Source organism: Anarrhichthys ocellatus, unplaced genomic scaffold, assembly GCF_004355925.1.
Source record: "Anarrhichthys ocellatus isolate YVR2014 unplaced genomic scaffold, GSC_Weel_1.0 scaffold29, whole genome shotgun sequence".
Lineage (NCBI taxonomy): Eukaryota > Metazoa > Chordata > Actinopteri > Perciformes > Anarhichadidae > Anarrhichthys > Anarrhichthys ocellatus.
In genome coordinates, this window is record NW_022280059.1 from 4,136,507 (window position 1) to 4,152,161 (window position 15,655).

The window sequence follows — 15,655 nt, forward strand, 5'->3', positions numbered from 1 at the left end:
TGTCTACAGGATTTAGTATGACTACAATGTTTTCAGATTTTACATTAAGTTTAAAACTTAATACTAGCACTCAAATGATATAATGGTACAACACAAACATCAAAGAGACTAAAAATGATGATCACTTGTCTTATCCCAACAAACAGTTCATTAAACAGGAGAAAGTTCGATAGTGCAATAATCTCTCTCTAGAAATGTTTTTGTCAGAGCTCTTTTGAACTTTTGAACATGTTAGAATTAATGCAAGTCAACAATGTTAGTAATTGGTGTTGTTTTTTTAGTATCCAACCCCACCTGTCATGGGAGCTCATTGCATCACTCTCATATTGCCCGAGGCAGTCTTGCTGCCTGATGAAACAGAGCTGAAACAGCGGTGTTTGTCGGCTCCACGGCCTGCCTCTGACTGGTTGTGGAGCTGAAACCTAAACCCTGTGGTATTCTGAGAAATAGCACACGCTGAATTGGACAGCCCGTTGATGATGCACTTAGCTTGAGTGTCATAGCAGACTCAGGTTATGAGACGAATGCTTTGACCCAAATCGAGCACCTTGGATCGGAGGCCAGTATATACACAACAGAACTCAGATGATATGAGTAAGAGGGCAAAAGCCAAGTCATTACTCAAAACTTAAATTAAAGGCTGTGAGTAAACCAAATGAAATCTATAATTTTCCCGTCAACGCAAAGTGCATACACAGGAGGCTGCTCCGTTAACGTGCAATCTTCAGTGCCAGGGTGCCCTTTTCCCTTCAACCTGCGTGTCTTATGGAGTTGTCAATGCTGTCATGCATTAGTTGGAAACTAGAAAAACATTTTCTTGCATTTGCTGATAAAACATGAACCACAACCCACGATTACCAGGGGACTACTTTCTGTGTTTACTTCCAGTTGGAAGCAAAGAAAAAAGTTTTTATTATTGAAGTTTTTGTGAAAAAGAGGCTATCGCCCCTTGTCCAAATTAACATGGCCCCTGCTGTTCACATGTCCCAAATCTCTACACTAGAGGTTGTTTGTTATCATGACTAATAGTTACAATGGACATGAATATGGGAATAACATTCAGGCTGAAAAACAGCATAATTTCCATTTTAAACTTGGAAAGCTCATTTGTATTCTATTTCAGTGGCCATTAAGCTACCTGTGTTCATGCTGTTCGTGCTTAAAGCTGCTTTTTCACGGATGGAGCATTCAGCCTTTGAAATCCGAAACCTGCTGGGGAACATAAGTGTTGTTATTCATATTAATCAGTTCCATACTTTGATCAAAGAATATGCCAATCAACTCAATTCATGCATTGTCATATGATTTTCCTTTGTTAGTGGTATAGCAGCCTTCGGAATAGATGTAATATTCTCTTTTTCCTGCAACCCGTTGAGGGAATCAGTTATTACCGCTCATACTGTTCACTGACTGCAATATCTTTGAAGCATTTTTTTGGCTTCACGATCCAGGTGCTGCTTGTTTCAGTTGAATTATGTGCAAGCAGAAAGCTCTATAAGTGGCATAATTACACAATTACCTTTGGTGCCACATTGGTAAATATCTGATGAGTCTCATAATGTTTTATTTTCTTCATCTCTAAACAAAAGGAATTAATGTCTGAAGATGATTTTAATGCTTGTCTTTGTAATATCAGTAATCACTAACAGCGGTTCAATCATTTGTTTTCTCTTTTTAAATCCTATTTGATGGTAGCATTCTAGCTTATAGTTTGAGGGATTGATATCAGTAAAAGTTGTCCGTTGGTGCAAATCTTATTGTTGTTTTGCATGTTACATTCAATTTGTATGTAGTATGGAATTGGGACACAGTATTTGTCTCAACCCTTATAAATACTGAGCTTGAATTTCTCTAGATGTCCGTGAGCTTGACATGATTGAGGTCTGGCTATGCACAATTACACTTCATGATAAATTACAAACTCGATCCATTATATAACTGAGTAAGCAATTTTAACTTCAAGACACAATGCCAGATTTGAATCACCTTTTATGTAGACCACCTGGAAATGGGTGCAGCAATGTAGTTCTACCAAAAATATGATAGATTGATTGAACTCGTGAAAAATTATGATTATAGAGATTTATTTATCTTACCAGGCATTGGCAGGTGACTAAAACAGTAATTGGCTAACAAGAGTGCAACAGGTCAGACCTTTTAATCAACCTGAAAGATGACAATCTTTTGGGTCTCCTTTCAGAAACAGACCTGGAGTCAAATTTGGTTGAATTGGAATTACCAGCGAATGACCTGGATCTAACCGTTCTCCTCAAAAGGCTAGTAATGTATGATGTAATATATGTTTGACTTTTGGTTAAAAAAAATGGCCTTTTATCCTTTTTTGGTCTTGCAACATTGTCCTGTGTTCTTACATAGGTGAAAGATATGGTGAGACAGAAATGCTCAACATGTCTCGGTGGGAATCTCAATTCCCAAACAGAGATACTGAGCCAAAGTGCTTTATAAAATAAACATACCAATAGACTACAAATGCATGTATCACAATCGGTTTGTGCTTCAGGGATGTGTAACTACTGTAGCTACAGCGAAACCATTAGCATGATTACTGTACTTTAATTGTCTGACTGACGTCATTTACATGAGGGAATTTACTACATTGTTGAGACAAATTCTAGAGAAATCCCTCTGTAGAGTTGCCAATTTATAAAGGCACTGGAACACAGGATGAGGTCCACAGTGTCACATAGAGAGAGGGCCGAGAGTTTCCTGCAGCATGCCATACCTGACATTAAAGGTATAGCCAAAAAGTTAACCCTCACTCAGATGTTCCAGAGAACGTTGACTCTCTTTAGCAGTGGAGGACTTATGGAGCCCTGAAGGCATAATGAATTTAACGATGGAGGATATAATGGTTTTAACATGGCTTCTGCAGAAGAGCTTGTGCCATGGGTCCTTCACACTGTCTTATGTTCAAAAGCACTTTCTATAATGAAGCTACCAATATAGGCCGACTTTCAAAGGTAGTTAACCGGGGCAAGATAATGTCTCTCTTTTTTTATAATCTAGCCAGTGATCTCATCTTGATGACATATGTGACAGATAAAAAGATGAATACCAGCTGCGGAGATCAGTCAATAAGGAAATGAATCAGAGTGAGGGATGTGGGCTTATGGACATAAGGAATGGGAATCTTTGCATTCTGGTGTGAGCTGCTTTGTCTGCAGGCCCTTTGGTAAGGATCAGACTCTTCTCTGGAGAAGCCCAGGCTACCGTCCAGCTAAAATGAGGCCAGACCAGAGAGAGGTCTCTCTGCTCATGCTTGGATTACCCATAAACCCCTCATACCTGAAGCTTGCACGGAAGTCTCGGCCGCTTGTTCCTTCAGTAGAGGGCCGGGCTCGAGGGATGCTCCATCCTCAGCTTACCACAATCCTTTCTCCAAACACTTTTTTCCCCCTCCGATCCTCTTGTCTCTTACGAGTTCTGTTTTTTTCCCCCGCTCTCTCTTCAAGGTCTTGCCAGGCTACTTGCGTGACTAGAGGGAGTGGAAAAAAAAGGTTTCGAAACCCATTGGCACGCGAGCCCCAAATCTATTTTTGGAGAGCCTTCTTTTTTTCTTTGAAAACAAAAAAGCCACAGGGAGAAATAGGCAATACTGGGGTGAAGGGGGTCTGTTTCTCATTTGGCCAGGCCTGCCTCCTGTCCTTTCCCGCCAGCGTCACAACCACAGCACTATGAGGAAAGAGGGTGGCTCAGACTAGGGAGGAGAAGTGTTTTTCCTGCAAAACCACGGCCAAAACTGTGGACCCTCATCTTAGCCCTTTTCACTTGGTAACCAGCCCAACCTGCTTCCCATTACAAGGCCATCTGCTTGTGTTTCAGGCTTTACTCTGTTTTGATTTGTTTCGCCCCTTTTTAACTTTTTGTCTTTAATTCGCCATGATTAAATTACTGCATTTAAATTCGTCCTTCATTGTAAATTAATTTTCATCAGGCATTGTGCATTAGGCCTGCTGCAGAAGCATTTACTGCAATGCAGCGCATGGCTTAACTCCACTCTGCCTCTGTGATTGGTTGCAGTCATTGTGTACAGCGGTTTGCGGAGGAGACAGACAATAAGCTAGAAATTCAATAAATGATGTATGAGGCTTTTATTGTTTCACAAATGTGAATGTATTCTTTGCTGTTTTAGCTGGTAGAGCATTATATTTACAATAGAGGGTTACAACAGCACTGAATGTTGTGCATTTAACTTCAGTCAGTGTTTTGATGTAACATTGACATTTCTATTCTATGAAGGAATTGTTGCGACTGCAAAACAGCGATGATGTTGTTGGATAGCAACAAAATTATCACCGGGACCGTGAATGCCCGTCAAAAATATCCAGCCCTTAATTTATTTGACAGCAACGCATTCATTTTAGCATTGTTTTACAACTGGCATAAGCTATCCTCTTTGATTCTTGATGAGGATGTTTGTTCATGCCAAGTTGAGTTTTTTAAGAGGAGACTACAAAATGACACGGGATCTTGTCTGAAAAACACTGTAATAAATTAAAACGATGATGATGTAACTGTTTCTTAGACTTTAATAAAGGGCCATTAAGGCTGACAACTAATTTGACTTTAAAATGACAACAGTTGTAATTACACCAATTTAGGCAAAGGATGCAGCAGTCTGACGTGCCAAAGCATTATGGCATGAATGAAAATGGAGAGCTTTGTGGTTGTACATAATGACTCACAGCAGTGTGCTGCCGCGCTGATGACGAGGTGTTTCCCATCACTGATTCCGTGTTGGGAAATTTCTTGTAGAGACTTAAGAAAAGCACTGTTTCCTCAACTGATTCTGTCAAAACAAAAGCCTCTTTTCCTATTTCAATATACTGTAAAGTACATGGCTGAATATCTTGAGGTATCGGTTTAAACTATCCAAGCTTAGTGCCATGACTCCTTGTTATCCACTTGAAAAGTCTCAAATACAAAATTGTAGTTGTTAGTGTATGTACATGTCTAAGATACATTTTTAGTGCACCTACACACTTCCCAAACCAAATAACCTTTCTGATTCTAGATACACATCTATCAGGCCAAACCTTCACTTTCCAAAAGCCTGTATCTCCTGACCAGTAACTCCTAAGCACAAAGCAGTTGTTATGCATGATGATGCCCCAAGCAGACAGAAAACATGTATTGATGTTAGTATTGATTCATGTGACTCTGTGACATTTTCTCTGGCACCTCTTTCAGGCTAAACAAGTACTCGATGTCTGCAGTCTATTGAGTGCTTCCTTGTTCTGTATATTGGTAAATAAGCTAATCGGTCAATGGCAAGATCCAAATCAAAGTCAGAATGACTTGTTTAGGAGTGTTTTGGTAAGATTTCTGAAAGACAACGCTTTGAATAAAGTTTGGGAAAAGATGAAGCAGTAGTATCACTGCCTCCGCTCTATGTTCCCTCTCCCTCTCTCTCTCTCTCTCTCTCTCTCTCTCTCTCTCTCTCTCTCTCTCTCTCTCTCTCTCTCTCTCTCTCTATCTATCTATCTACTGTAAGCACAAGCAGACACAAGTCAGACCAAATAATAAACCAAACATTAATATATTCTTCATTAAATCTTCAACCTGACAACATTGCATAATGTTCTGAAAGAAATTGTTTTATTGTCCCATTTTTAGCTCGAGAACATACCATGTTGATCTGATCTTGTTAGTGAGAGTTGGGATTATTTTCTTTAGTTTGTTATCTCTGTGGGAATCTAGCTCTATGTTGGGCAAAACCAAGAGAGAGTAAGATTTATTGACTGAATGCAAACAGATTCCAGCTCCCTTGTTCTTAGTGAATCATAGAAACATGGAGAGAAAACACTGGTTAGTATACATACATCTCTGCTATAATAACAGCCGCAGGCAATTTCAGAGAAAAACTTTGAATATATAGAAATCTCCAAATTATCCCCATATACAGGTAATCATCAGCCAACCTGCATATTGTGTAGAGTGTACAGGTGCAGAGGGAGAAAGATCAGAAATCATCCAGGGGGAAAAGTGGCCTCGTAGTGGCACATAAACACACAGCACTCAACACCTGCTTCAACAGACATATCTACCTTCCAGCACCATCCATCTAAAGGACATAAATCTGGCACTATTAAAACATGCGCTGACAGGCATAAGTAAGAAGACTAGAAAAAGGCATTACTCATTTTCATCTCTCTTCTCATTAAACTATCATATATTAAACTGCACATATTTCCTTTGGAAAGTATCAGAATTACTGTCCTAATATTAATATAATATCCTTCATTCAGCTTTATATAGGACTGACAACAAAAAGAACAAACTGTGTATTTCAAATAATCTATCTAAATGTGACGAACACCTTGAGCTCCGATTGGAACCTTCCTTACTACAATTTGTCTCATTCATTTAACAAGAGACTTCTTTAAATTACAGTTGTAGACAAACATGCCTCAGTTGGACCTCCATTGATCACCAGCTGAAACCTTATTGTGTTTAGATTTTCCTGGTTAACCGTTGTAAATACAAGACATGTTTGATATGATCTTGACTGCTCCAACAGCTATTTTACAGACCAGTACAAACTTTCCACAGTCTTGGGAATAACTCACGGTTATAGTCAGACTCTTGTAGTATTGCGTATTCTGAGCTTGATAAATGCTGAACCTTTACTGTTGACAGATTGACCCATTTGTGACGGATGACCCTTTAAACAAAATGAGAAATATAGATTAAAAAATATATAAATTGGCTGATGCCAGACAATAGGCTTAGTAACTTTTAAAAGTTAATACAAAAGTTCCCATGGCTCCAATGGCAAACACAGTTATTAAAGGCTGAATATTTTTTCACTCGACCACCTAACTAAAGAAAAATCTAATCCCTGATGCTAATTAACCTCTTGACATCAAAATACGCTAAGGCCTGAAAGGGACTTCCAGGAAATTTGGATTTAAACCCGACGAGCCGACTGATAAACAGATATCTGGATCTTTGTTTAAACCCGTTGCCTTTAAGGGTCTGGCTTTTAATAATTGTGTTTCTGCTCTGTGTTGATGGCATAGAGCACAGTGAAGCACGGCTGTGTTTGTGTTTCCTTCGCGCCACAGGGGTTCCAGCACGGTCCCACCATATATGAGTATAGCTGCGATCGTTGAGGTTTGAACAGTGTACTGACATACTTAACCTCATCAGTCACTGCACACTTTATCTCATTTGCATATGATACTTGGCTGTGGGAAAAAGGTGGAGTGCAATAATAAAGTTGCAGCCAAATGGGCAACAATAATTTATGATGATCCCCGATGATGTTTATATCAAATACACACACTCTCTACCGCTTTGAGGATTTATTACGGTGCACACGATGAATGGAGAACATATGGCAGTGCTTAGCTGCCAAGAGTTTTTTTTTTTTTTTCTTTTTCCTATGGCTCACTATCCTCACAGCTCAATGAGGAGTGGTGAGATTGCTAACATTGTGGGGATGTTAGCACAAAGGTGTACAGTCACACATAAGTTAATGATTTGTGAGCCTTCCTCAGCAAAAGCTCTAATATTTCCCTTATTTTCATTATCATTTTTAATCAGTAAACACCAAATATGGAGCTCAAATATTTTTGTTGAAAAATATTCCACATTTAAACTTCACATACAACTGTACAGTGACTGCTGGGACCTTTCATAGGAAACAAGAGCTTTGGTGGTTTTCATTCTAATTCAAGAACTGAGATACAGCTGGGATGCCAGGTAAATGCAACTCGCTGCAATTAACAGCTTTTTGTTTTATAAAACAAGCAATACTCTAGATCGTGATGACCAGCACTGAAAACCACTTCTCTGTGATCTCCCTCACCTGACTTTACTCCACTCAAACCTTCATGTTTACAACAATACAAATAGAGGATCTACTGTGTGCTGCAGCCCAGTCATTCCCAAAGACTGGGTTGGGATCCACAGGTGGGTCGCTGGAGATTTTATTTGGGTCAACAAATACATTAGAGGAATTTACTTCCATAGTTTTTAATATAACATTTACATCTGCAGTAGACCTTTGAGCCCCATCAGGAAGCTTGAATGATCATATTGTTCTATTGTAACATTGAATCTAATAAGAAAGGCTGTTTAACTGATGAAAGGAAGAAAATGGCATGTTCATTCCCCATAAATGCTTTTATTTGGTCTAATTTATATAGACATGTGTTTATGTTTTCAAAAACACATGCCATTATGGTTGTTGTGATTTATGGAATGTGTATCTCTTCAAAATGGTTGGTTTACCTATTAAGATATTGTAATGTGATGCAGAAATGCCAGTAACAAATTATCAGGAACATTCATTTACGGCCATTTTTGCATTAGCTTTGAATGCAGCAGAGTGCTTGTTGAGAAATTCACACAGCTTTTACTCCTTCGCTTGGAACTGTGTCACATGACTAATTGGGTTTTTCACGTGTCCTTTTTTGGCTGCATGTTTCCCATGGAATTACTTGGTTCTTTCATGATCAACAAATGTTTATAGACCCTTTCCACAGCAGACATTTTGGCTCGTCATAGCAGGAAAGGCACAAGTGTAATTAATAACATTGAAAATGACTGCATTCCATTTCGGTGATCTAAATCCAGGGTCCTGGTATTGTGCATGCTCACTGGCCTGTCTCATCAATGGAACTGAGCCGTTGTCAACAAAGTTTGTTTCACCTGTGCTTTGCCTGACTTGACAAGTCAAAATATCTGCTGAGGAAAATATCTAGAGCATCAGAAAACATTAAGAACTTAGATTTAGTAGATTGATCGCTTTCTGTAGAAAATGAAAAGCAACATGACCGCTTGGTGAATTGTTTATGATTCAAATTTCTTCTCATTCCCAGGGCGTCAGATACCAAGGCTTTTTCACGCCCATGTGTCATTTTTAGACACTTGGAGAAAATGCTCCAGGAGTGTAAGGAATAATTGAACAATATAAACAAAATAGAAGTAAAGTTATCTGCTTATCAGGGCATTGCCATGATAATCTAGCTTTTTTTTGTCCCATCTTACCCAACACAGACTGCACTTCCCTCTGCGCACTCACTTTGTGGATGGGTCAGGAGTACTGATCTTTTTTCTGATAGCTGTTTACATGTGGGTATCACAGATAGGCATGAAAGAGCCTCTCCAGTTTCCATCATAAAACCACTTTCCACATGCTTCCAGCACCTCATTTGTCCGTGAGCGGTTGGCTGAGTTTAAAGGTCATAGTATAATATGCTTGAGTGTTGCACATAGAAACACTTAAAACATGACCTATTCCTTTGATATGAATAATCATTTAAAAAGAGTTCAATTCAAATGACGGCAAATGTGAGTGTGTGTAAAGGAATGAATGTTGATAAAATGAATAAAAGGCGCAGGTGAAACAGCTGTACCATGGACATAGCACCTACTTTCTGATAATAGTGGAGTGTTGTATGAAACACTTCTAGCACCTGCAGATGCAAAACCCAATAGGAAAGCTGAGAGCAAGGCAGCTCTCAAGCTCAATGCATATACTGTGGCTTTAATGGGCAAGAGTTTACACTTTGCCTGCCAGCCTTTTTTTGTTTGGCTTTTCACATTATGTTATTTTAAATGTGGCCAATATCAGATACCAGTGTGAACTGGTCACGAGGAACTATCCCAGCATGCCACAATCCACACATTTGTGTTTGTTTGTATTGTAGATGTGCGATATAACAAATCAACAAACAGTCAGCAGTCGCTCTTGACAGCAGAAGGCCGCCAGATCAACTTGTGACCTCGATTTCCATTTTGGTATTTTACTGGTTTCCAACACATGTAAGACTGTTGGTGAATGACTGACTGGTGAATTATTAACGTAAATCAATGAAGCAAATGTTTCTGTTGATGTAACCACGTTGAAATAATGAAGTTTGAATATCCTGCCTCAGCTGCACAATAGAAAATAAATGCTTTTGAGACTAAAAATGCATAGAGTAGAGGTCCATCCATGGACTGCTGCTTACAACCCAGCCAAGAACGCAGAGATGACAAAATGGGCTCAAGTACAGCTACACCTACAGGGTGGTCACAAATTGAACTGCCTGTCTGTATGTGTAGTTGCATGCTACATCCACAAATTACAATAGTGTGATGTTTTGACGTTTCTATGAAAAATTGAACAATTGGGCATTGAAGAGGACAGCTACACGTTCACTTCCTATATGTTCCACGGCTTTCGTAACTACAACAACCACAGACGCATTCGGCTAAAAGTCGCCATTTAACAGAGTCGCTTGAGAAACTGAAACACTTGCAGTCTGAACGAAGCCTATCGAAGGCCCCACACATGTCTTGGTCCACCAAACAGGTGTTTTGGCTTATTTTGGCTGATTAGACCTAATTTATTGTGTGTGTAGGTGTGTGTGTGTGTGTGTGTACAGACTGTGCTAGATTGGCATCTCCATTACTCTCCTGTTAGTTTTGCTGCACCATTAAGGTCAGGACAATGGCTTTCCTAACTTCATTCTAAATATAAGCTGACAAACTTTTAAAAGTGAAATTCTAAAAGTTTTATAATTCAATGTGCCGCCTAACTTTAACTTGAACAGAGGTCTAATTAGTCAGAATAAGTGAAAACATCTGTGTTGACGTGCAGAGCTTTGACTACAGTAATCAAAAGCTGTGTATGTTATTGAAGGCGTTTTTCATAGAAGATATTTTGACTCGTCATAGTATGAAAAGCACAGGTGTAAATAAATGAATTAATGATGGCTGAGATTCATTGAGCTCCGTTAATTTTATGTTCATGGTATCGTGCATGCTGATTTACTGTCACTCTCACCTGAACACTTGAAAAGCACAGAGCCATCGTTAGTGTTATTAGTAACATCTGTGGTTTTCCTTCCAACGACAAGTCCAAATGTCTGCTGTGAAAAAGGCCCATAAATACTTTAAATAAGTATTTGTATAAAGTCAGAAATGGAAATCATACATATATACCATAACAACATACACCAACATGTAATTAGTCTCAGTTTATACTTTTAAACTCTGGGCATTCCTTCTTGGTAAGTACTTTACTTTCCTGTAGGCAGCTGTAGGTTATACGAGTATAACATGCGACAATACTGGAATACCCACAAAAAAAAAAAAAAATCACTGTTGTGTCTGGATTCTTGGATGCCATTCTTCATCACTGCCCTGGGTTTGTCCAGTCCAGTAGGAGGACTTGTGTCGTAAATCAACGCTCTACCCAGTGACAGTGTGGTGAGAGTGGAGGGAGCCAAGTAGTTTGAACTTCACTTCTCCAGCCAGGCGTCTGGAACAAGCCCAGCTACTGAGAGAGCTCAGAACAAGAGCGGCCTACTTCAAGTGGAAAGTATTTTGGCCTACAGTCCCATCTGCTTTCACTTTGATTCCCCATCTAAATAGATAGTGTCTATGTGCATGTGGACGATTATGTGTTTTTTACGCTGCAATTCACTTCAAAAATATTGATGTTATGGAGATTTTCTCTCATGGTCATGAGCTGCTCACTGCGCAGGGTCTGCTTGGATCTTGAAGTAACACACTCAACATCTCATAAAAGTTATGGCTCATAATTGCAAAAGTTTTTACTGCTCTTAGGAAACTATTAAGTTTGAAACTTTAAACTCAGACAAGAATGTCATTGATATCCTCAGAAATTGTTCCCTATACATAAAATAGACTTCAGAGCAAAATAAGCCACATGAGGAGTGAAGTTTAATCTTACACACATAATGCCTATATATGAATAAGGCCCAATGTTAATCATTTGTGTGTGTGTGTGTGTGTGTGTGTGTGTGTGTGTGTGTGTGTGTGTGTGTGCGTGTGTGTGTTTCTATTATGGTGTGCTATTGCGGCAGGTATCATTAAAGCTCAGAGCATCCATCTCTTCGACATCTAATGTGCACTCATTACTAGCATTATTTTTGCAATAACCCTGATCCCTTTTTATTGCTCACCCTAAGATTTACCCTAGCTTTTCACTGAACTCGTAGAAATTAAAAGATGTTTCCAGCTGTCTTGCACAAAATGAGTTTGTGACTGAATCTGAGACATTTATCACCCTTACAATACATTTTCAAACCACCTACAGCCGTCTCACAAGTGACTGGCAGGATTTTATGTTGAACACTGTGTGAGATGGTTGCTACCTGTACTCTACATATTCAAGGTTGGGTCAGGTTTAATTATCATGTCTATTTGGCAAGACATGAAAGAAGTCCAGTGTACTGGTACTGTTCCGCCCACGACCCAGATGCCATAAGATACAGATCAAAGGCATATGTGAGGAAAATAATGTATTAAAATCATAAATAATGTACTGTAATGTAAATTGGTGATGGCAGACTTGAAAAGGTTACATTCAAGATCTTTTCTGAGTTGCTTATTACAATACAATACAGTCTGTGGAGGGGTCTGCCTGCAGAATAGTTGTCTGCATGGTCAGCTATTTCTGGCCACCATGGGATAAATGTTGACATTTTTAAAGATGCTGTGTAGGTTAAACTGGAAGCATAATTCATTTTTTGGGTCATATTTAAAAGCCTGTTTATTGTTTTATAATCATTTTAAATGATCTTCTTTGCTGTTTGAGTGCAATGGCTTCAGGAATACCACCAACCCATGCACAATGTATCGCAGGACACTGCAATGCAGCACTCTTTTGTGCCTCTACTGCGATTCTTTGTCTGTCGTCTTTTACTTTGCTTAACAACTAATCAGTCAATGCATGTTTAGTGTTGAAGACGATCAAATCGAAAAACCCTTTTTAAAACGTGTATGTGATCGCTCTGTGAAAGAAGGCCCAGACTATTATATCGAAAAATGCTAAATCAATCTAGGTGCAACGTGAGTGTATTATACACTGATCAGGGATTTGGGGGGAGCAGAGTTAGAGTTGAACTTCCTAAAGTTGTTAAGGGCCTCAGTGATCCTCTCTGGGATTGTGTTGATGAGAAAGTGGTGCTCTGATTTGCCAGTCTGGTTCAAAACTTCAAAGAGTATCCTCTGGTATTCACAGAGGGGGAGGTGAATCATGATTCTTCCCTTAAAGCCCATCGGAAAAAAATTGTCTCTTCCCTTACCAAGGTTTTGACCGTTTCCAATCGTTAGCAACCTCTTTTTGACACCAATTCCACCTACTACCTTTTCAGCGATTTTAATTAAAACTGAACATACCACATTGCTCGTTTTGCTCCCAAAGAGCAACCAAATAAACCCGAGATACATTTTCTGATTAAACTGACCACAGTTGTCCAACCCCCATTGTCAGTCACATTAAACAGATGTTTGGAAAAACATTTCCAGATATTTGGACATACTGCTGAGTGGCGCATCACTCAGGTACCACAAGAAGAGACAAGCTGACAGTGTTCTTTCTCTCCAAGTTTAACTCACGTGACATTTAATTTTAGAGTGACAATGATTTTTTCTCGAATCTATTACAGCATCACTACATACATATATTTGCAGCAGCACATGAATCCAATGGCTCTTCACCATGCCAATGGAGAAAGGTGCTGGCCTGCTCGACAGGAGCAGTTTGGTGTTCAGTGCACTGCTCAAGGACATACAGAGTAACCAGAGATCAAACCACCTTAATGGATGACCTGTTGTACCACAGCTGCCCCAGAAAAAATAATGTAGATTATGGGATGGTGTTGAAAGCCAGAAAAAAAAATAAACCAATTCCTTTCTTTCTTTTGTGACATGGTTTTTGTCCTTGCCAAAAGTGCTGTGTGGGTAGAAACAAACAAACAAACTGGTTCATTCACCTGTCTCCCCTGTGCTGCAACACAATTCAGAATATATCAGTACAAAGCAGAGCTACAAGAAAGTTTCACATATTGGTTTTGCTAGTCATACTGCCGCTTTTAGGAAACACGAGTACAAAGAGGGTGTATTCATGGGGACCATAATGAACATAAAGTACCTTTCTATCCGTAGTTAATCCATTATCCACTATTATTAAAATGTTCAATATTCTAGCTTACTACATTTACTGTACCAGTGTCTGTGACCTTTTAAAATGTCTCTTCTGCAGTAGATTCTTTCGAAATGTATCAGGCTTCAGATTCTTAATTTTAACCAGATTTACATACCACTTTGAACACTGCAAGACACCAGTCAGTATGTATTATACCTCATAAAAAGTATAGACGCCTGGCAAAAGTTGGATTTAGCTGTTCGTGCAGTGCAGATATAGGGTCTGTAGTTGAGCCATTAACCAACACAGGCACATCTGTGAAGCAGCTTGTACCTTAATGAGTGACAGAGTTAGCTCGGTGTGTCGGGCTTTGGAAAGGGAACCGGGTTGAAGGGACTCAGAGGTCTGAGCTGATGGTGACAGAGGGTGAAAACAGATCTTAATTGACGCATGTCACTCAGCTCCACATCTGCTTTATCACATCTCGCCTGTTGCTGTGATTTAGTGGGCAGGACGCCTACAGGTGCTGTTCCACTTACTGCATGCCGGAGGAATCATGTCCCATGTGATTGAGAAAAGAAAGAATAACAGATATACATTTGCTCTTTGTGTGACGCTTGCTGTATTCTTTTTTCAGAATAGATGAAGTAAAACTTCAGCTGATGGCTTTGTTTAATGTCATGCTTAATATGAGCATGACAATCAGACATGGAAGACAAAGATACATTAAACATATTTTACATTTTAGCCGTCGGTGAAATTATATATTATAAACGTTTACACTTTGTGCAGTGCCTATTTGAACAATGGTGTTTAGAAAGTTCTGAAATCCCTATGATATTTTATGATATTTCAGGTGATAAGACATCAGTCTTATTTTAATCCTCCATATTACACGCAATAGGCTTTCTGCTCAGGAAGCAGAGCAGAACGATTAAGGAGGGTCTGAACACATATCCTTGGCAGATGTCCCTGATGTAGTTAAAAAAAGCTCTACAAGACATTAGAGCTGCCCTGAAATACTAATGCTCTAAATATTGTTGGGTGCTGTAGATCTCAGTCAGTGTGACACAGCTTTTTAAAACACCCTTGTATTAGCAAACATGAATGGGGGGGCAGACTGTCAATAAAAGTGGATAAGATGTAACTAAGCTTTTATAAGGAGTCACAACTTACTAGGAAAGCCTAGGCCAATGTGCTAGAAGTGAGACCCCAGCCAATATTGTCAAACCTGTTCAAAAGAACAATTTGGATTCCTTCGTTCTTGGTTGCAGGATGGTGATCTTTTTATCCTCTCAGCTAACTGAGGCATCATGACAGTCTGCTAATCCTGTCTACATGTGTTTTGTGAATTTGGAAAAAGCTTGCAACCAAGTTCCCCAACGTATCTTGAGTGATGAAGATGTTCTGTTTGGTTCCTGTACATTTAGAATCAGAGCTGTGATGGTTTTTTGAGCATTTTTACAACCTGCTCAATGTGAGCATTAAGCTTTCAGTTAAATGCTCCGTGTCAACTCCTCTACTTGTAATATAATCATGGACAAGATATCAACACTCACTTGAAGTCTACAAGGGTCCAAATCGTTGCCACTCAGGTGGTATTTCTTTAATACTTTGTTTTGACATCCCTGCATGTTTATCTCCAAAGATGAGCCCTAGATGCCCCCAAGAAACTCGCTGATATAGATGTCTTGTTCAGGTGGGGGTTGAGCAACTGCTACAGTAGGTTATCTACGATGTTCT